The sequence below is a fragment of the Oryctolagus cuniculus genome, chromosome 19 (genome assembly GCF_051225735.1).
Source record: "Oryctolagus cuniculus isolate XC-2025 breed Fujian yellow rabbit chromosome 19, ASM5122573v1, whole genome shotgun sequence".
Taxonomy (NCBI): Eukaryota; Metazoa; Chordata; class Mammalia; order Lagomorpha; family Leporidae; genus Oryctolagus; species Oryctolagus cuniculus.
In genome coordinates, this window is record NC_142885.1 from 47,531,986 (window position 1) to 47,553,772 (window position 21,787).

Sequence of the window (21,787 nt, forward strand, 5' to 3'; positions counted from 1 at the left end):
AGTCTGCCGTGTATCCTGCTTCCCATGTTGGATCGTTCTCTCCCTTTTTAATTCTATCAGTTAGTATCAGCAGACACTAGTCTTGTTTATGTGATCCCTTTGACTCTTAGATCTATCAGGGTCAACTGTGAACTGAAATTAATCACTTGGACTAGTCAGATGGCATTGGTACGTGCCACCTTGATGGAACTGAATTGGAATCCCCTGGCACGTTTCTAACTCTACCATTTGGAAGCCCTCACTTTTTAAATTTTTGGTTTGTTAAGAACAGTGTGCAAACTGAAATGGCTCCGCAGTGATTCTCAAAAAACAGTAAAATCCCAAATATGAAAAAAAGCTTATCTCCTACTCATTGTATTGCTCTGATGCTATTCAATTACACATACACATGAAAACATACTACCATTTTTCTTAATTAGAGGAAACAATCTAAAATAAATATCCATTCCCATCTTAAAACACAGCATAGTAGCCTTTCGAATGAGCATGACAAGAAAGAACAGTTCAGTTATTTACAGGTTCTGGTTTTGCTTGTCTTAATTAACCATTTTCAAATACCATAATATCAGTTGTGACATTAATCATTTAAACCCCTTAACTTTATACACCAAGTAACATGCTGCTATTTTTACTTACATTTTATCAACAAGAGTTGTACAGATTTATGGGCTAGTGTGACATTTCAATACTCATATAAAATTTGTACTGATCAAATCTACATTAATCTTTCGACATTATTTTATGGATAGAGCCTTGAGCTAACCTTTATTTCATTTTCTAATAACAGATGTAATGGATTACTGTGAGCTACAAACATCCACCTGTATGATTCTAGGAAATTACTCAATAATCTAATGCTACTGCAATAATCATCCGTGTCTATGTTTCCTCCTAGTTTTAATATTGCAATTCATTTCAATCAATAAGGGGGAGGAGCAGAGAGAGAGAGAGAGAGAGAGAGAGAGAGAGAGAAAGATAAAGACACCACCCATCTAGTAGTTCATTACCCAAATGCTCAAAATACGCAGGGCTGATCTGACCCAGGCTGAAGCTGGGAGATGGTCTCCAATGTGGTAGCAAGAATCCCACTACTTAAGCCATCACGGGCTGCCACTGGTATCCTGAGCATTGTCTTTCCCACTATGCCAAATGTCTACCCTTCAAAAAACTTTTGGGACATACCCTCATATAGCCCTGGCTTCCAGAGGAGGAGGCCACAGTCCCCTGTCTTGACCCCATCACTGCATGGACTCCTACTCCCCAATCACCACACATGTCAAGCTCCTCCTCAACTCCAGCCACAGCATCTGGTTTAAGGGATCCAAATGAAGACACTGGGAACCCTGGCCCACCAGGGTTACCAAACATGCAGTCACTGGACATAAAGGCCCACATCTGAGACAAAAGCAACCTGGATAACCACATGTCCAAAACTGAAACTGCATCATTGTTACACCACATATTAAAATCAACTCAAAATGAACTGGAAGTCCACACAGAAGATCTGAACACTTACAACTTATAAAATAGAAAATTCCTTGACATTAGCCTCAAGAGCGGTTGCTTATGTGTTAATTAAAAACAGAGAGCAAAAGCAAACAAAAGGAAATGAAACTACAACAAACTAGTAAAGCAATAAAGCAAAGATCAATGAAATGAAAAGGCAAACCAATGAATAGGAGAAAATATTAACAAAACATATGTGTGATCAAGGAAGTAATACAGGGAATGCATACACTAAGAAGCAAAGAATACAATTACAAAAGGACAAAGGACTCAATCAATGTTTTCCAACAAAGACAGACAATGTACCCAGTGGGTATGTGAAAAAGTTCTGAACATTGCTATCATCAGCAAAATGCAAATCAACATGACAATGGTTATTATCTCATATCTGTTAAACGGCTACTATTAAAAAGTTAAAAGATAAGTATTGGGCACAATGTAGAGCACACAGAACACACAGTATTGGAGGGAATGTAAACTGTACCATCCATTAGGAAAAACAATATGGAAGTTCCTCAAAGAAAATCTAAAAAGGAACAACCTTTATTAGCCATGAATCCAAAAGAAAATCACCATCTCAAAGAACTGTCTGCACCTCCACATTCACTTCAGCATCATTAACAATTTCACCATACGGAAATAACCCAAATGTTTGTTGATGGACCCATAAGGAAAAATGGGATACACATACAGTGGAATCCTCGCCAAACCTTAAAAAGTAAATGTTTACAAAGTTTAAATGTCTTTGAAAGCTGCACTCTGAAAACTACACATATACCAATTCATTGCAGGATTTCCTGGACTCCATGCCTGTTCTCTCACTATAGCACTTCAGTAGAAAGCTTCAAATATTTCCAATATTGAACTGCAAGTCACAGTTTTAGTTTTCCCATTCATAATCATTGAGGCCTACATAACTCACAAACAAAATTGTATAAAGGTGAAACAAAGGCATTGTTTGTAGCAAACTCACCATCCAGTTTTCCCCCATAGATCTGACTTTCATTAAACAGAGGAAAAGCATCTTAAAGATGTCTGGCATAAAGCACTCTAATTTTGGAATTTCCCCAGAAAGCTTCTATATTTTAACTTCTTCTTAGTAGTACACTAGAAATTGCTAGCCTAGGATTTTTGTGGGAGACGCTAAAGTTTAATGGTGGTCACAGGAGCAGAGGCGTGGAAAAAGTGATGGAATTGAGACATAAAAGCAAAAAGCAAAAGATTCCCACATTCCTGCGGCTTTGAGAAGGGTATAGGGACCAGCCAGCCTTTGAGATGCCTGGTGATTGTTATCAGAGAACATCTGTGGATTGGGAGCATGAGACAACAAAAGAACAGATGTTTCTTGGTGTGTTGTGTGTGAGGGAAAGGAATTATGGAATCAAGGATCAAGTTTGAAAATAGCCAAAAGGAGAAAACCATGGGCAATATAAACAGGTCTAGCTAATGATGGGAGAAAAAGCCAAGACCTTCCTGAAACACAGTACAGAGATAAGGCTGTCTAGGATGAGAAGACCAGTGTGAACAAACACTTAGTTTTAACATGGGGTCATTTCAACTTCTGGATTTGAACAATCAGCACTAACAGGAACACCAAGAGTGGATAATGAGGAAACTGGAACATCCATGAGGACTTGCATCAAGGGGTGGTTTCTGAGTAGTCACTGGTCAGCATCTCATAAGATGAGGTTCAAGGAATGACCCTTGGGTGTCAACACTAGTAACTGCTAACCAGAAGGAAGGCAGACTTCATTCACCACATACTGTAAGATCCAAACCACAAAACACAATACCTACGGATTTTGAAAATTTGTGTTGTTTAAAACACAGGGACAAATAGGGATTTCATTTCATCAACCGAAGTTTTAGAACCAATTACGTGGCAACCATTGTGGATACTGTGCAGAAACAATGCCCCTGCCTTCTCAGACCTAAAAATGCTCTAAACATATCATAATCCAAATGATTTCAATATTTCATATTTCAAAATCTAATGTAGAAGTAAAAAGAACCTGTATTGAGTTATTCAGAACCTTAATAGTTTTATAACTGCAACAAATATACTTAGGAAGTAATGCTGACTTCTAAAAATTTCGGTGCCATCCTCTGACTAGGAGTCCCCATACTCCTAGTCAATGCAATAATATGACTGGGACATGTAAATTTTGCATGATATGTCTCCCCACATAACCACATTCATTAACACAATATAACAATGTATTCCTCAGGAACTTTTTCAAAAAATTAGGGAAACACTGGATAGCACAGAGGCAGAATCAGATTTCAGTGGGGCAATGACAACAATATGCAACCATCTTTTTGGGTTTACCACTCAATGCTCTCACTGCTGTGTGGCAGAACCTTCAATGCAAACTGAGATAAACTATCTTAGCAAATTAGGAAAAGCAGGAAGCAAATCCTGCGAGCAGGAATTTCCTTTCTCGATGACCAGATCCATTTTCTCAGCTCCTATACACTAAGTAGAACTATAAACCCAGAAAATAAAACAAGAGACCTGGAAATTAACACAGTCACTGGGCATCTTAATTGCCCACCCAAAAGAAGATGACTCACCTGCTGCTTCACCCATCCTGGCATCAGAACTCAGCCAGGTAGGCTCACACCTCCTGGAACTCTATGTGATACCTCCGAGCACATGTATGTTTTACAATATACAATTTAAAATCTCTTTAGAACATATGATATAAAATTTATAATATATAGTAAAAATTTATAACAATATATAACATTCAATTTATAATGGACAATATAATACACAATTTTTTCTTCCTTCCCCCTGGCTCCTGAAGGCCCAAGTATCCCCTGCCTGTGTCCAGGACTGGCATATGATATGCACAAACATTTCAAGAAGACTCACCAGGTGAGGATGGTCAAACCTGAGGGTCCTGTGGAATCCACTGCCACTCCCCGACACCAGCAGTCCGGCCCTTGCTGCAGTGTTGTTCTTGGCTGCTCACCTCCTTATTCTTAGTGCTAGGGCTTAGCACACGTTCCAATGAAGAACTCCATGATGCTGGACACCAAGAAGAGAAAAGGCAAACAGCAGCACTGAGCACCCTTTTTATAAACTCAGAATTCAATGGCATGCATCAGTTCTGATTGTCCAATCAGAAAACAAAGACCAAGCCTACGCAGGCCTGCACAGCAGGTATGGCTCCAGGCTTCTCCTGAGCTCTTACTGTCAGTCCCAAGTAGGAAGTGAGGCCAGGCTCCAGTGCGGTGGGGCCACAGGTTGATTGTTTGTTTCACTTTTGTCATGGAAATTATTCCACCATTCCATTTAAAATTTGACAGAGTTTTTCTCTTTCGGTACCGTATATACTCAGCTGCTTTTTCTCCTCAGAGTGTTAAATAAAGTGAAATTGCTTTCATATGACTCATGCATTGGGAGTGGTGGTTGTTTTTCAACCTCTGGATTACAGAAAGAAAACAAGTATGGGATGCTGGCATTGCAGGTGGTGGCTTAACCCCCTGCACCACAACACTAGCCCCTACCCACAGAATTTTAGAAGCCCAACGATTCAGAAACAGATTGTCTCATATGTGGAAGGAAGGCAAATGTATAGTTCCGGTAAGTCAGAATTATTTTCACTGCAGTAAACAAGAAAATACATGATATTTCAACTAGATGAGGTGTCAGATATCACACAAAGGATTCATTTAGCATCATCGTTACCACTGCTGTATCTTTTCCTCTAACAATTGGTTTAGACCCTTGCTTTAAGTTTGTGGCCAGCCTTGGAAAGCTGGAAATCTTGATGCCAAACACATGTGAGATGAAATTTAATACAGAGGCATACCAGCTAGAACCACAGCCTAGACCTAATTCTAGTGTTTACCTCTTGGCGATAATTGGAAATCATGAACTGTATATAAGTAAGAAAACACCATCTCCACCTCCAGATTCCACATTAAGCACCATGTGCACTGACCAATAATGCTTTACTCCCTCCTCTTTACTAAAAGAATAATAAAAATAAGTCTATGATTGCTGCACTATGTTTATAAGATACCCCTGCTTAAAGATCCACCATTAAATACAAAATTTCAAGGTTGCAGAATAACTCTAAGAGGTTTCTAACTCAGAGAAAGTTCCAGGAGGCAAGATCAGGCCTATCCTAGTCTCTAGAAAAGTGGGCAAACCCTCAGGGCCGCAACTATTCCCACAACCCCCGAGGGGACTCAAAAACATGTGAGGGAGCAATATTGAAAAGTCACAAGTTGAGAGACTGTGGACTAACGGAACCCTGACAACCATCTAAATTAAAAGAGAACCATCATGCAGACATTGTGCAGATACCACACCACCTGTGGGTAAGACTTCCCAAGTGTGCACAGCACCAGCCCTGGAAATGCCAGTCACAGAGTGTAATGGTGCCCACGGGAGCTGTGCAGTGTGACCACTTTGCCAGTAATAACATCTCTACCCAACAGCTCTCAAGTAGCTCATGAGTATAACAGCTACATCGTGTAAAAACTAGCAGAAGTGATTTTTACAGTTTCAAGAATATCTACCAGCTCACCTCACACAAGTCAGTATGTGTCATTTCTGGGGAACACTTTATCAGCAAACTTCAACAAAAATTTCAGTCAAGGTTTTAGGTCAGTGAGTACTGTGGGTCTGCAAGATTCTTTTTCTTTCTACTTGAGGCTTTCTTTGAATGGTTAAAGGTTCTTGTTTTAAAACATTTCATATATTTTAGAGGAAGACTTACAGAAAGAGAGGGAGAGACAGAGAAAGAGGAACGGCTTCCATACACTAGTTCACTCCCCAAATGGCCACAATGCCCAGGGCTGTGCCAGACTGAAGCCAAGAGCCAGGGGCCTCTTCTGGCTTTCCGACGTGGGTGCAGGAGCCCAAGCACTTGGGCTACCTTGTGCTGCCCTTCCAAGTGCATTAGCAGAGAGCTGGATTGGAAGTTTAGCTGGGACTTTGAATCAGTGTCCATATGGGATGCTGGCATCACGGGCGGTGGCTTTACCACCTAAGCCACAATGCTGGCAACAAATGTTCTTATTTTTTACTTTAAGATTTACAAAACTACCCAGAAATCTAGAAATTTTATAACACAGCTAATAACTCTGACAGGAAGAGAGTTAATAATGGGTGCAGTAGGGCATCTGGTACAATGGTTAAGCAGAAACTACCTGACCTGCTGAGTGGACAGTGCTGCCTGTGACTGTCCTCCAAACTTACTTTATTTTCAGCTGTGAGCACCAGAGCTTTGAAAGCACATTTAATAATGTACAACACAAGGAGGCAGAACAAAAGGCAGTCAGGCACAAGAGTGCACTGCTCTAGTCTTATCTACACTGAAGGTGCGGAGGTCTGTTCAACACCTGTGTAAATTTCAACAAAGTCAGCCTTGTGGTAGGGAGAGAGCTGGCATGCAACGCCACTTCATTCTACAGAATGCTGACAGAGACTTGCTGTCTAGTGGTTCAGATGCTGCGTTCTAGTGGTTCAAGTGCTACTGTACATGAACAGCATCACTCTTTCAAAGACACACACATGAGGTTCACAGTTTCATTTGCCTTAACGTAGCATTTGACAAAGAAAGTAGGTAGCTCAATTATCTCCCTCTAGCAAATCAAAAGTCAGTGCAGCTCCCGGGATTCTTCTGGAACCTGCCTAACTGGCTCTTTTCTCAGGCTTTCTGTACTTGCTATTGCCAGACCCAGCTGGATGGGGCCTTCTACAGGTTATCATGGGGCTCAGGCTTTACTGCACATGGGTCTCTATTCAAGAGTCCCATCAGCAAAGAACCTTCCAAGACCATCTGAATGGCATCCTTTCCTGCACCTCGTCTCCCCACACACACCTCCTCCCTTGTCCTTTTCTCTGCTTTATTTTTCATCTGAAGTCTTCACCATACTTGACATTATATCCTACTGGATGTGTTCAAGGCTGACCCACTCTAGAATGCAAGCTCATAAAGGCAGACCATGGTCTTGTTTATCAAGCTATTCTCAGGGTCCATGGCCAGTAACAGCCTTCAATAAACATTATCTGAATTAATAAACAGGAATGGAAGCCAAACACTTCTGTTTCCAGCTTAACAGATGCTCACCTCCCTGTTAGCTTTAACAGACTCCTCTACACTGCCTGCCCTTGGTGTGCCAACAGGCAGTGATGGAAGGGCAGCTCTCCCCTTCCAGATGTCTTGTGCTAAAGCAGAGATGTGTCACTGAAAGGAATGTGAATTATAAAACCTGGTGTTGATGAAAGCACAGGAGATTTACCTCACTGTTTGTGGAAGTGTAGATGGATGCAACCCTGGAGGATAATTTAGAAGGACATAGCAACATTTTCAACAGGACTGTACTTGACCTAGTGATTCTCAAATAACACAGGTCATCAAAAGAGCAGTTCCAGGGATGCTCAGGGTATGGATATTCTAGGTTTCTCACTGCAGTATTGTTTTCATGGTGAAAAATCAGAATTCTCACACAAAACAGCAACCACTTATGTTGGAATACAATGTAATCTTATACAGCCACTGAAGAGAATTAGATCTATATGTTTATAATGATACAAAAATTACTATACTGGCAAGTATAAAAGAGAAGATGGAAAACCATCCTTTAAGAGCACAGTTCTGCACAAAGTCATTTCTATGTGCATGTGAGCACTGTACACATACAAATACCCCTCCACACACAAACACAAACACAAACACAAACACAAACACACACTTTTATTAATGCAGGGAAATCACCTGTAAAGGGGCACACAAAACTGTCAACAGTGCCTTGGACATCTCCAAATAAAACTGAGGGTAACTTCCATTTTCTTTTTTTCAACTTCCACTTTCTAAATCATAAATTTTGTAATGTGCACACTTTAGGGACAAGTAAATCACATTCAGAATAACAAAAAATATGCTAAACTTCATTTAAACTCTAGAGCCAAACATTTTCAATATTTATAAAACTAAAATTCTGGGCTCTGGTATCAAGTTCCAGATGAACAAATGCAGCCACTATTTCAGGCTTTATTTACTCCTGACCCAATGAGGCTGGGAACACTTTTCCTATCCTCTGCTCAGGGATAAAGCCATAGGAAGAATTAAAAGCGAAAACAAAACAAAGAACTTAGGGGCGAGCGCTGTGGTGTAGTGGTGACTCCTGTGGTACCAGCATACCATATGGGCAGCAGTTTGATTCCTGGTACTCCGATTCCAATCCAGCGCCCTGCTAATGTGCTTGGGAGAGCAGCAGAGGATGGCCCAACTCTTGGGCTCCTGCAACCCCTAATGGGAAACCTGGCTCCTGGCTCTTGGCTTCAGTGCACCCAGCTCCAGTCATGGCAGCCATTTGAGGAGTGAACCAGAGGATGGAAGATACCCCTCTCCCTCACACCCTCCCTCAATTCTTGCCTCCCTCTCTCTCTCTCTGTCTCTCTCTCTCTCTCCCCATCTCTCTGTAATTATGCCTTTCAAAAAAATCTTTTAGGGGCTGGAGCTGTGGTGCAGTGGGTTAACGCCCTGGCCTGAAGTGCTGGCATCCTATATAGGCACTGGATCAAGACCCAGCTGCTCCACTTGATCCAGCTCTGTGCTATGGCCTGGGAAACCAGTAGAAGATGATCCAAGTCCTTGGGCCTCTGCACCCACGTGGGAGACCCGGAGGAAGCTCCTGGCTCCTGGCTTCAGATTGGCGCAGCTCCAGCCATTGCAGCCAATTAGGGAGTGAACCAGCAGATGGAAGAACACTCTCTCTCTCTCTCTCTCTGCCTCTCCTCTGTGTAACTCTGACTTTCAAATAAATAAATAAATATTTAAAAATATTTTTACAAACCCTTGAATTTTGACATTAATTTATTGTTAATAATAATCATACATCTTTATGGGCTACAGTGTGACATTTCCAAATGCATATACAATGTCTACTGATCAAATCAGGGTCACCAACATTCCTTTGCCTGATATCGCTTTTTGGATACTGGAGTCCTGAAACTGCCCTATTCTGCTTGTTCACGTAACCCATAATGGGTTACTGTGAAATACAGTCAGCCAGCCATGCCTGAACACCAGGGAGGGGGTTTTTGATCAAACTCTAATTTGATGTGTGTTATGAAACTCCCTCTATCCCCACCACCCATCTTCGAGTAAACATCGTTTGTGTTCAAACTGAGGTTTTTAGCTTCCACTTCTGAGGGATAATGCGAAGTATTTATCTGTCTGGCCTGTTCCACTTAACATCCTATCCTTTTGAAATATGCTGAAATCGTTATTAAATATCAAGTGGCTTATTTTCACTTAACATGATGTCCTTTGAGAAACATTTTTACAACACTGTTAAGTCTAAAGAGGTCATCACGTATATGCATTACATTTAACTTACACCCACGAATACTCTCTAAGGATTACTTTGGCTTTCACAGAAGATGAAACTAGGGCATGGAGAAATTAAGTTTTGTCCTCAGAATGCAGAATTAGAATCAAATGCTCTGACTTGAAAAGTAGCTCTGTGGGGGCCGGCGCCGCGGCTCACTAGGCTAATCCTCCGCCTAGCGGCGCCGGCACACGGGGTTCTAGTCCCAGTCGGGGCGCCGGATTCTGTCCCGGTTGCCCCTCTTCCAGGCCAGCCCTCTGCTGTGGCCAGGGAGTGCAGTGGAGGATGGCCCAGGTGCTTGGGCCCTGCACCCCATGGGAGACCAGGATAAGCACCTGGCTCCTGGCTCCTGCCATCGGATCAGCGCGGTGTGCCGGCCGCAGCGCGCCGGCCGCGGCGGCCATTGGAGGGTGAACCAACGGCAAAGGAAGACCTTTCTCTCTGTCTCTCTCTCTCACTGTCCACTCTGCCTGTCAAAAAAAAAAAAAAGTAGCTCTGTGGGCCAACACTGGTAAAGTAGGTAAAGCTTCTGCCTGCAGCACCAGCATCCCTTGTGGGTGCAGGTTCGTGTCCCGGATGCTATTCTTCCAATCCAGCTTTCTGCTTATGGCCTGGGAAAGCAGCAGTAGATAGCCTAAATTCTTGGGCCTCTGAAACCATGTAGGGGACCTCAAAGAAGCTCCTGGCTCCAGTTTTTGAATCGGTTCAGCTCTGGCCACTGTAACCATTTGGGGAGTGAACCAGTGGATGGAAGACCTCTGTCTGTAACTCTACCTCACAAATAAATACATCCATTTGTAAAAATTTGCCCTATCTCCCACTGCTTTTCAGAGAGAAGGTGGATAAAAAGGCGCGCTGGACTCTAAACCCGTTTGACAAAAAGGACTAAGATTCTGATCAGGAGCAGTAGTAAGCAGGCTTTGAACCACAAGATAGAATAAAAACTATGTTTCTTATCACACCAAGGGTTGGTCCATTACCACTCAAAAGCAAAGCAGTTCATCCTTGTAATTATGCTCACACAACATGCTTGTGTATACCCTAGCACATACTCAAGATTTACTTTTAAAGATGAGAAAATGCCAGCTTTGATAAAATGAATATGCCAGCACTTGAAGGGAAAATAAAACCTTTAGAAAAAAAGCAATGAAACCACCAGATTGTGAAATGAATACCTTATCCGCCAGCAAGTTTCTGAAAGCTGTTTTTCTGTCATATACAAACAAGGTGTCCAAACTCAGGACTGAAAAACACTTTCTACCAGTGCCACACAGCCACAATCCTAAATTATTGTTCTTGCCAAGGCTTCAAATAGAGGCTACATTTCTAATTATTCTGGGTAAGCTCCAAATCCCCTCAGGTTCGAGCAAGCAGCAAATTGTATTCTAATGCTGCAAAGTTCTATCAAGTTCCTAGTACCACGGGTTCAAAAAGTTCTAATAAACTTAAGATGGTGAATTTACTGACAACAAAAGATTGCCAAAAAGACTTTTCACATCCATTTCCTCAGGTTTTTACACAAAAGGCATTTTAACGTTGCTATCACAATATAAAGGATAAGTAAAGAATGACCAATCACACCGCCACTGTTAAAGTCAGAGATGCTCTGCTCATCTGCATTCCTTGTATGTTGAGTCCTATTAGTGAGTCTCAAACACCATTCTGCAGAACTTCATAGAGTTTTTAATTTCACAAGGCTGTAGTGATTGTATCTGGTGCCCAATACAGACAACCTAGTGCTATACTGCTCAAAAAATCCCAGCAAACCTTGTGGTCAGTTCAATTCTAGAAGTCTTTTCTGCATTCTCATTTATTGCTACTTATATTTCTCTGCTTTTTTATGACTTTTGCACATGGAGCATTCTCTGTAATAACTTCAGGTCAGACTTCAGCCCCTGGATCCTCAAGCGTGCAATAATGTACAGTCTGCAGGGCACTGTAAGAAGTCAGCAAGAAGTCCCCTGGTGTTAACAGCTTGAGCAATATTGTTTTCTCCTTTAGACCACACCATTAAATTGCTTTCATTATCTATAAAGGAATTCTTTATGTCACAGCAAGTAAGATCCAACGCTAATTCAAATAAGCTAATTTCAACCTAACAAAATAACTTATTCCTAATAACTAAAGGAACAAGACAATCACAAAGATTTGTAGGTCGGCGCACCACGGCTCAATAGGCTAATCCTTCACCTGCGGCGCCAGCACACCGGGTTCTAGTTCCGGCTGGGGCTCCCTGACCAGGACTAGAATCCAGGGTGCCGGTGCTGCAGGCGGAGGATTAGCCTATTGAGCCATGGCACCAGCAGCAGTAAGTTTTTATAAGACCATCTCCCCACCTTTTGAGGCTCTGCTCCATACTAGTGAAAAGACACAGTTTTACCATCTAAGCTACACACAGATTCAGCGAGAGCAACATGGGTTGCTGTGCCACCCTGGCATCCCAGCAAGATCCCATAGTCCCCGCAGGAAGCACTCAGCTCCACCCTGAGGTAGCACTCAAATCCACCATGTGTGTCTGCAATCACAGTTGGATATCCAAGTGGTCACACAGATCCGAGGAACTCTGTTACATGTTTTCTGGCATCTGAACACTCAGAAGTCAACTCAGTACAACATTTCTAGCGGCCAGAGCCTCTACACCTAGGACCAAGCAGCTCAGAACATGTCCTGGGGGTGGGGGCAGTGAACTTCCCAAGGCAGGAAATATTCAAGTTGCACAGAGTCTTGACCTCTGATCCAGGATCCATTTGTGGGGCCTGGAGGTCACCTTAGTTGTAAGGGGGCTGTTCTGGATGCAACATTTCTATCATCGGCCTTGTGTGGACCTTGATTGCAGGCTCAGGGCAGCAACAGAGCAGGAATATCCTTCTCCCCTGAGTCATTTGCCAGTACAGTTCTGAAAGTGTCGTGCCAAAGAAACATCAAGCAGAGTCGTGGGGACTCAGTACAGCTCACAGAAATTGCAGGGGGCCTCTGTCACACAGCAGCATTCCAGTTCCTCTCAGTGCTCAAGGTCGGGGAAGAGCAGCCAGGGACTTTATCCAGTGCTCCATTCTGGGTTTCACGGGCCTAAGACCTTGGACCATCTCCATCTGCTTTCCAAGGCATGTTAGCAGCCAGCTGGATCACACGGGGAATGGCTTCTGGGAGGGCCTGGCACGCTGGGGTAGCAGGTAAAGCCACCGCCAACAGTGTCGGCTTCTCATATGGCTGCTGGTTGGAGTTCTGGTTGCTCCACTCTGATGCAGATCTCTGCTGTGGTCTGGGAAAGCAGTACAAGATGGCCCAAGTCCTTGGGCCCCTGCACCCATGCAGGAGATCCGAGGGAGGCTCCTGGATCCCGGCTTTGGATTCACTCTGCTCCGGCCATTGCAACCAACTAGGGAGTGGACCAGCAGATGGAAAACCTGTCTGTCTCACTGTCTGTCTGTCTGTCTCTTTCTCTCTCTCTGCATCTCATCCTCTCTGTGTGTAACTATGAATTTCAAATAACTAAGTAAGATATTTGAGAAGAAGTAAAAAATTTTAAAAAGGAAGACATAGCTATAAACAAAATACTACATCAAGGCCATCTACTAGAGCATATGTCAAATTGGAGACTATATGCATTAAATACCCTATTAACACCGAATTTGAAAAGCTATCTAACTCCGTCTTAGAAAACATTCAGGTAGCCATTCATTGTGTTCTTCCTTAAAACATTCTGTGTGGTTTACCTGTGACTTACGCACCAGGAAATATTTGTAATTTATTTATTCAACACTTATGTACCCAGTCACACAGGACTTGAAACACCTGTGATCTACACAGTTCTCCACTGAACACAGGTCTACTTTCCAATACCCACCTTCCACAGTCTAGCCCTGCATTTAATCTATGGATCATATTTGAAACAGGACAAATCATGTCTTCCACGAAGCAAGAGAGAATACAGAAAGATAGCATCTGAGGTCACTGCTGACTTTTTCCATGAGCATGTTATCATGTTGGTACTTTTTCATTCATTTCTCAATGTCAGATGAAAATTGGGAGGGAGGAAGTCCAGCTATCCCTATTTGCAGATGACATGATTCTATACGCATGAGATCCAAAAGATTCCACTATTGAAACTCAGACTAGAGGTTGGCAAAATGGCAGGATAGAAAATCAACAGCCTTTTTATACACAGACAAGGTCATGGCTGAGAAAGAACTTCTGAGACCAATCCTGTACACATAATGACAGAATAAATAAAATGGCTACGAATAAAATTAACCAAGGATGTTCAATATCTGAGAATCACAGAGGATTAACGAAAGGGATAGAAGAGGACAACAATAACAAACCAAATAGAGAAGCTTCTAAACTGTAAAAGAAACACTCAGCACTGTGAAGAGACAACTAACAGAAAGGGAGAAATTATCTGCAAAGCATGCTACTGATAAAGATCAATGGCAGAAATTAACAAGAAACTCAACATCAGAAAAACAAACCAGCGACACAAGAAAAGGGCAAAGGACTTCCACAGGCATATTTCAATGAAGAAAATCTAAATGGACAAAAAACAGAGGCAAAAATGCTCAGGATCGATAGCCATCAGGGAAATGAAAATCAATAATAGAACAGCCTTAGGAACTGGGGGAAAAGGCACCCTCATCCACTGTTGCTGGGAACGTAAACTGGAATAGACCTACGAAATGAGCCACCCATGTGCAAAGAGACTGTAGCAGCAGGGAAAGCGAAACAAACAAACCAAACAGACATGAAGAAAAGTCCAGGACCAGATGGCTCCACCAGTGACAACGCCCAGGGAAAAGATCATTAAAATCCGTGATTCGCAAACCCTTCCAAAAAGGAGATGAAGAGGAAAAGCCTTCCAGTTCATTCCATCAGACCAGCCTTATCCCAACATCCAACACAAGCACATCATAAGGAAAATGGCACACACATATCCGTCATGAATGTGTCACATGCCTCAACAAAATATTACCAGACGCCATCCAGAAGCACAACCAAAGCTTAGCACACTGTGCGCAACCGACAGTTACTCCGGAAATGCAAGGGTGGCTACCCTACAAAATCAATCTATCCAAGAACAGAATGCACATGGGGAAAGCCCACAAACTATTCCGATAGACACAGAAAACCTAGTTCACAAAAACTTCCACGACGTTTGCGATACGAAAACACAACTCATCACATCAGGAACGGAACGTACACCTCGGCCTGACGAGGCTCTTTCATGAAAAAACCCACAGAGCGCGAACGTCACAAACAACGCGAGGAACCCGAAACTGGCCTCCTAGACCAGGAAACAGACACGCACTTTCGCTCTCCTTCCTCCCATCAACAGTCTCTGACGTCTAGAGCAGGGCGGCTGGGCCCTCCAAAAGCAAACAGACGGGAACGCGGGGCCGTTCCGGGAGGAGACCGAGCCACCTCTGCTCCCGCACAGCTGCTCGCACCCTGGGGACCCATCCAGACCGTCCGCACAGCACGACCGCGACCCCACCCGCGCCTTCGGGACCCAAGAGCAACAGGCACGCGGCCAGCCAAGACGCCCAGCGGGTAACCGCAACAGCCGCGCGTCACTCACCTCCAAGGGGGTCCGGTCTGCTGCCGGGTCAGTTGTTGTCCGCGAAGGCCGTTGCTTCCAGAAGGGGCCAAAGAAGAGCAACGCGCCTGGGAAACGGCACGGAAGCCTCGGACGCGCAGCCTCTCCTGATCCGGCCTGCCCCTGGGGACGCTGGCTCTCCCTCAGGCTCGGCCAGCAGCGTCGAGGACGGCTCCTCTCCTCACGGCTTGTGCAGGCTCTGGAGCCGGAGAGGACCCGCGGCGCTGACTCCCAGCGGAGCCCCACGGGGCAGTCGGCGCCAGGCTGCGTGCAGGTGCACTTCCGGGTCACAGTGCCAGGCGCAGGCGCACTCCCCACGGGCCGTCACCATGGCAACCCAGGACGCACCTGCACACTGCTGCATCCAGCGTCCCAAGCCCCAAGGCCCAAGGCCGCTTCCAGTCCCGCCTCTCCAGGCTGTGACCAGGGACGCAGACGCTGATGGCCCAGGTTCTCTGGACCCCAGCTCCCTGCCTCGTGGGAGTCCTCAATGGAGCTCCTGCCTTCTGCCTCCTCGCTTCTGCCTGGCCCTGCGCTGCTCGTTCGTTGCTGCCACGTGGGGAGAGAAGCAGTTCACGGGGCATCGCCAGCTCGCTCGCGCTCGCTCTCTCTCTCTCTCTCTCTCTCTCTCTCTCTGAGTGATCATCCATCTGGGGGTTCACCCCCGAGGTGGCTACAAAGGCCGGGACTGGGACAGAAGCCAGGGACTTTAGCCGGCGCTCCATTCTGGGTTCAGGGGCCTAAGTCCTTGGGCCGTCTCCCTCTGCTTTCCCAGGCGTGTTAGCAGATAGCTGGATCCCATGGTGAACAGCTTCCGGGAGGGTCAGCACTGTGAGGTAGCGGGTAAAGCCACCACCCGCAGTGCCGACTTCCCATATGGGCGCCGGTTCGAGTATGGCTGCTCCACTTCCGATGCAGCTCTCTGCTGTGGTCTGGGAAGGCAGCAGAAGACGACGCCCCAAGTCCTTGTGCCTCTGCACCCAGGAGGAGACCCCGGCGAGGATCCTGGCTCCTGGCATCAGACACTCTCAGCTCCGCCCATGGCAGCCAATTGGGTAATGGACCAGCAGATGGAAGACTTCTCTTCACTCTCTCTCTCCCTCCCTCCCTCCCACCCTCCCACCCTCCCTGCCTCGCTCTCATCTGCTCTGTGTGTAACTCTCAATGTCAAATAAATAAATATGATCTTCAAGAAAAGTAAAGAAATTCAAAAGGGAAGACATAGCTATAAATAAAATACCACATCACGGCCAACTACTAGAGTTTTTTTAGAATGTGGTATTATATGCATTACCCACCCGATTAACCCAGAATTGGAAAGAGTTTAACTCGGTCTTAGAAAAGATTTTGGTACCCAGTCATTCCCTTCTTCCTTACAAACATTCTGCGCGGCATTATCTATGACTTGCGCTGCTGAGGAAATCTTTGGAATTTACATATTCACACGCTTATGTACCCACTCCCACAAGCACTTGAAACACCTGTGGTCCACAGAGTTCTCCCCCCGGAACACAGCTCTGCTTCCCAGACACCACCCTGCAGAGTCAAGCCCTGCCTTTAATGTATGGATCATGTTGGAGTCAGATGAAATCATGTCTTCCACAAAGGAAGATTAATACCGAAAAGCAGTGTTTGATGTCCCCTGGCTCTTTTTGAAATTGTTTTACAGGCAGAGTCGACAGTGAGAGAGAGAGATACAGAGGAATGTCTTCATTTTTCGTTTTTCACCACTTCAATCGGAAGCCAGCACCCCGGTGCATCTCCTGGTCTCCCATGCGGCTGCAGGGCCCAAGGACTTGGGCCACTTTCCTTCTCAGGTCTAGGAATGCCCGACATTCAAACAAAGGCACCTCGCAGCTTCTGTCCGCCTCTGACCTTTTATGAGGCTGGGTTCTGTACTCGGATGGAGGGTGGTAGCAGACCCCGAGTTTTCTTTGTAAAAGCTTTTTGAAAATTCAAGTTGAAGCATTTAAAAAATTTGTTTATTTATGTAAGAGGCTGAGTGACAGAAAAAATGCCTGCAACAGCCAGGGCTGGGCCGGGCCAAAGTTAGGAGCCCAGAGTTCCTTGTGGGTCTCCACGTGAGTGGCAGGGACAGAAGCACTTGAGCCATCACCTGCTGCCTCCCGTGGTGCACGTGAGCAGGAAACCAGATCTGTAGCATGGAGCAACCGAGACTTGATCCAGACTCTCCAGTGTGGGATGTGGGTGTCCCAAGCTGCAGCCTTACCTGCTGCACCACAATGCCTGCCACAGTTGGAAGCATTTTAATGAAAAATTTTAGCTTACAAATTATGTATGTTCCTTTTAGAAATCTGGAAAAATATAAGTGGATATTAAAAAATTAATTCCTCATCCTGCATCCTAACTGTGCATAGACAGGCACACTTAACATTTTATGTGTGTTTATTTAGTATTGTTTGTTCTTTTACAAAATTGGATTGATTTTATAAATTCAATTTATTGTCCGGTGCCGTGGCTAACTTGGCTAATCTGCTTGCAGCGCTGGTACCCCAGGTTTATCCCGTTTGGGTCGTCAGATTCTGTGCCGGTTGCTCTTCATCCAGTCCAGCTCTCCGCTGTGGCCCAGGAGGACAGTGGAGGATGGCCCAAGTGCTTGGGCCCTGCACCCACATGGGAGACCAGGAGGAAGCACCTGGCTCCTGGCTTCGGATGGCACAGTTCCAGCCATAGCAGCCATTTGGGGGGGTGAACCAACGGAAGGAAGACCTTCCTCTCAGGCTCTCCCTCTCTCACTGTCTAATTCTGCCTGTCAAAAATAAATAAATAAAAAATTTACAAAATTGAATTTGTTTTATAAATCTGTATTCTGATTTTTGAAGTAGCTTAAGCCTTTTTCATATTATGAAGGTTTTTTTTTTTTTATAAATGTCACTTTTATTATTTTTTAAAGGTTCAAGTCCTGGACACTGTGATTCCAACCCTTCTTCCTACTAATGCACACCATGGGAGGCAGCAGATGGTGGCACAAGTACTTGGGTTCCTGTCAGTCACATTCGAGACCTGGATTCAGATCTAGGCTCCTGGCTTTGGCCTGGCCCAGCCCTAGCTCTTGTGGGTATTTGGAGAATGAACCAGAATATGGAGGATTCCTCCCTCTTCCCTCACTTTCTCTTTCTCTCTCTCTCTCTCTCTCTCTCTCTCTCTCTCTCTGTCTTCCTCCCTCCCTCCCTCCCTCTCTCCCTCCCTCCCTCCCTCTCTCCCTCCCTCCCTCCCTCCCTCTCTCCCTCTCTCCCTCCCACCATTGCTATCTCCCTCCCTCCCTCCCTTGAAATAAAATGAAAAACATTTTTAAATTACATCAAAAAGAGTAAAAATAGCCATACATCTACTATTTATCGACAATCACTATTTTGGAACAATTCAACATTCATTTTACTTCACATTCCCTACCTTTTGTCTCCTGAATTATATCAAGTAAATGCAGACATGATGCTCTTTTACCCATAACTACACCTGCATATATTTTCTAAGAACAAAAACATTCTGATATAATTTCACTTTGATAATCACATTCAGTATAGTTGTGATTATACAATAACATCAGGTCGAGCACAGCATACATTAAATTTCTCCAATCATTCCAAAAACATCTTTAACCTTTTATTTTAATCCAGAGTACAAGGAGTCTTCAGAAAGTTCATGGAAAATGAATTTTATGAAAAACATCTATTCTTGCATTTCCATTTTTTGCACCAAAATAAGTTTATTTTCATTCTATTTTTCCAAGAACTTATATGAGTAAGGACAGCGTGGGCCGGCACTATGGCAAAGTGGGTTAAAGCCCTGGCCCGAAGTGTCGACATCCGATATCGGTGCCCGTTGAAGTCCTGGCTGCTCCTCTCCCAATCCAGCTCTCTGCTATGGCCTGGGAAAGCAGTGGAGGATGGCCCAAGTCCTTGGGCCCCTGTACCTACCTGGGAGACCAGGAAGAAGCTCCTGGCTTCACAGCAGCACATCTCTGGCCATTGCGGCCATCTAGGGAGTGAACCACTGGATGGACGATCTCTTTCTCTGTCTCTACCTCTCTCTGTAACTCTAGCTTTCAAATAAATAACAAATCTTTTAAAAAATGACAGTGCATAGCACTGAATTGTTCTCTCTCTTCTGTCTTTAAGCAAGAGCAGTCTTTACAACTCTTTCTACTAAGTGAGGATTGAAATACCAGTATCTACCTTACAGAGTTAGTGGGAAAGGGCACCTAACGACGGCCAGCACCATGGACTCCCCCACTGCCTCCACGGCATCCAGCAGCCTGCTCTCTGTTGCACTTGTTGGTGGGAGAGGGCACATAATGACGTCCAGCACCATGGATTCCTGCTGTGCCCCACAGCATACAGCAGCCTGCTCTCTGCTGCACTTTTTGTTGGGAGAGTCAACAGGAATCACAGGAAGAAAGAGCCCAGCACAGCCTCCTACACCTAAGGACGCCCAGCACCATGGACTCCGCCGTGCCCTTGTGGTATCCAGCAGCCTGTTCTCTGCTGCAAACAGCAACACCTCATTCCAGAAGCCTGTGAGCCGTGTGAGTTCTTCCCAAGGAGCAAACGGGGCCCACATGTGCTCCCCAGTAAAATGCTTCTGAGAGGGGCAGACTGAGAGCCACTGCAGGGTCAGTTCCTGCTGGCAGGAGGCCACAGATGAGCCTCTGCCCCTGAGCCAGACGCTGTCCCTAGACGAGGGCTTCACGGTGGCCTCCTGACTGCAAAGGTGGAACCGCAAGTGATAATTCACAGCCTGGACCAAAATCCCCAAGGGCCTTGGCTGTCCATCTTGCTCTCCCATGACACTGGCCTGTTCTGCCTTTTTCTGTGCAGGAGGATGGGGTCTCCCCATGATAAGAAGAGGTAGAAACACCAGAGTTTCCCTCGGCCTCCTCCAAGTGAAGAGACACCAAGTGGGAAACCCACTCTTCCAGCACTGTGGTCTCGGCCTTCCCAGTCTCCAGATGTGAGAAAGCAATTTCTGCTGCCTGAGACACTCGTCCTGTGGTGATCTGTTCCAGCAGCCCGAGCTGCCCAACATGGAGTAGCAGGAGAGACCCCAACAAGCTCCCTGTTACAGGAAAACAGATGAAACGGCCATGCAGGGAGCTGAGCCACAGACGCGCGATCAGAGCTGTGAAAACTTCAACAACTCCCCAGAGAAGCTGGGGGCAATTCTGAGGGGAATATGCTCACAAGAAAGAACAGGAGCCGGCACCGTGGCTCACCAGGCTAATCCTCCACTTGTGGCGCTGGTATCCTGGGTTCTGGTCCCAGTTGGGGTGCCAGATTCTGTCCCGGTTGCTCCTTTTCCAGTCCTGCTCTCTGCTGTGGCCTGGGAGGGCAGTGGAGGATGGCCCAAGTGCTTGGAACCTGCATCCGCATGGGAGACTAGGGGGAGGCGCCTGGCTCCTGGACTCAGATCTGCGCAGTTCACCGGCCAGAGCGGCCATTTAGGGGGTGAACCAATGGAGGGAGGACCCTTCTCTCTGTCTCTCTCTCACTGTCTAACTCTGCTTCTCAAAAAAAAAAAAAAAAAGAGGATAGAACAGAAACACAACTCAGAAGCCACACACTCAGGGGAGGAGCAGGAGAAAGAGGCCCCGTTCATGATCCATGCCACAAGACACAAAGCCTTTGCCTGTGACAGCCAAAACACTGGGAACACAGGACAGAATGAGACAGGGTCCTTGTGCCACACACCTATAGGATAGCATCTGGCCTAATGCTTAGGACACCCATGTCACACATCAGCGCTCGGGCAACTGACTACAGGTTCCTGCCAGGGCAGTCCCTGGGAAGCAATGGTGATGGCTCAAATAACTGGGTTCTTGCCACCAATGTCAGAGACCTGGATTGAGTTCCTGATTCCTAGTTTCAGCCCTTGGGCCATTTTGGGCATTCTGGGAGTTACCTAGAAAATGGGAGATCCCTCTTCTCTCTCTCTCTCAGACTCCTTTGCCTTTCAAATAAGATGAAACAAATTAAAACTAAATGCCTGTGATAGTGGTTTGTGCTAGAGACTTGATATCTTTATAGGTATACATTTACACATACATACAATCATATCCCAAGAAGTAAATAAATAAATTCTTAATCATAAGACCCAAAACTCTAAAATGACTAGAGAAAAGCAGAGGGGAAGGTCCATGCCATTGGTCTGAGCAGTAATTTCTTGGATGTGACCCCAAAGGTATGGGAGACAAAAGCAAAAATTAACATATGAGATTGCATACAAGAAAATCCTTCCACAAGCAAAGGAAACAAGCTACAGTTCTCTCAGTAGAGAACCAACTCACACACTGAGAGAGGATACTTGAAATCA

The 21,787-nt window shown here is 45.1% G+C and overlaps 1 long non-coding RNA gene across 2 annotated transcripts in view; it reads right to left on the bottom strand.

The window, feature by feature from the left end:
• Positions 1 to 250: 250 nt before the first annotated feature.
• The window catches only part of LOC149120569 (uncharacterized), a 45,029-nt gene continuing 23,492 nt past the window's right edge, over positions 251 to 21,787 (bottom strand). For both annotated transcript variants that reach the window (XR_016226053.1, XR_016226052.1), the window contains exon 3: positions 251 to 4,540. This is a non-coding gene — a long non-coding RNA (uncharacterized LOC149120569). The remainder of the gene's footprint in view (positions 4,541 to 21,787) is intronic.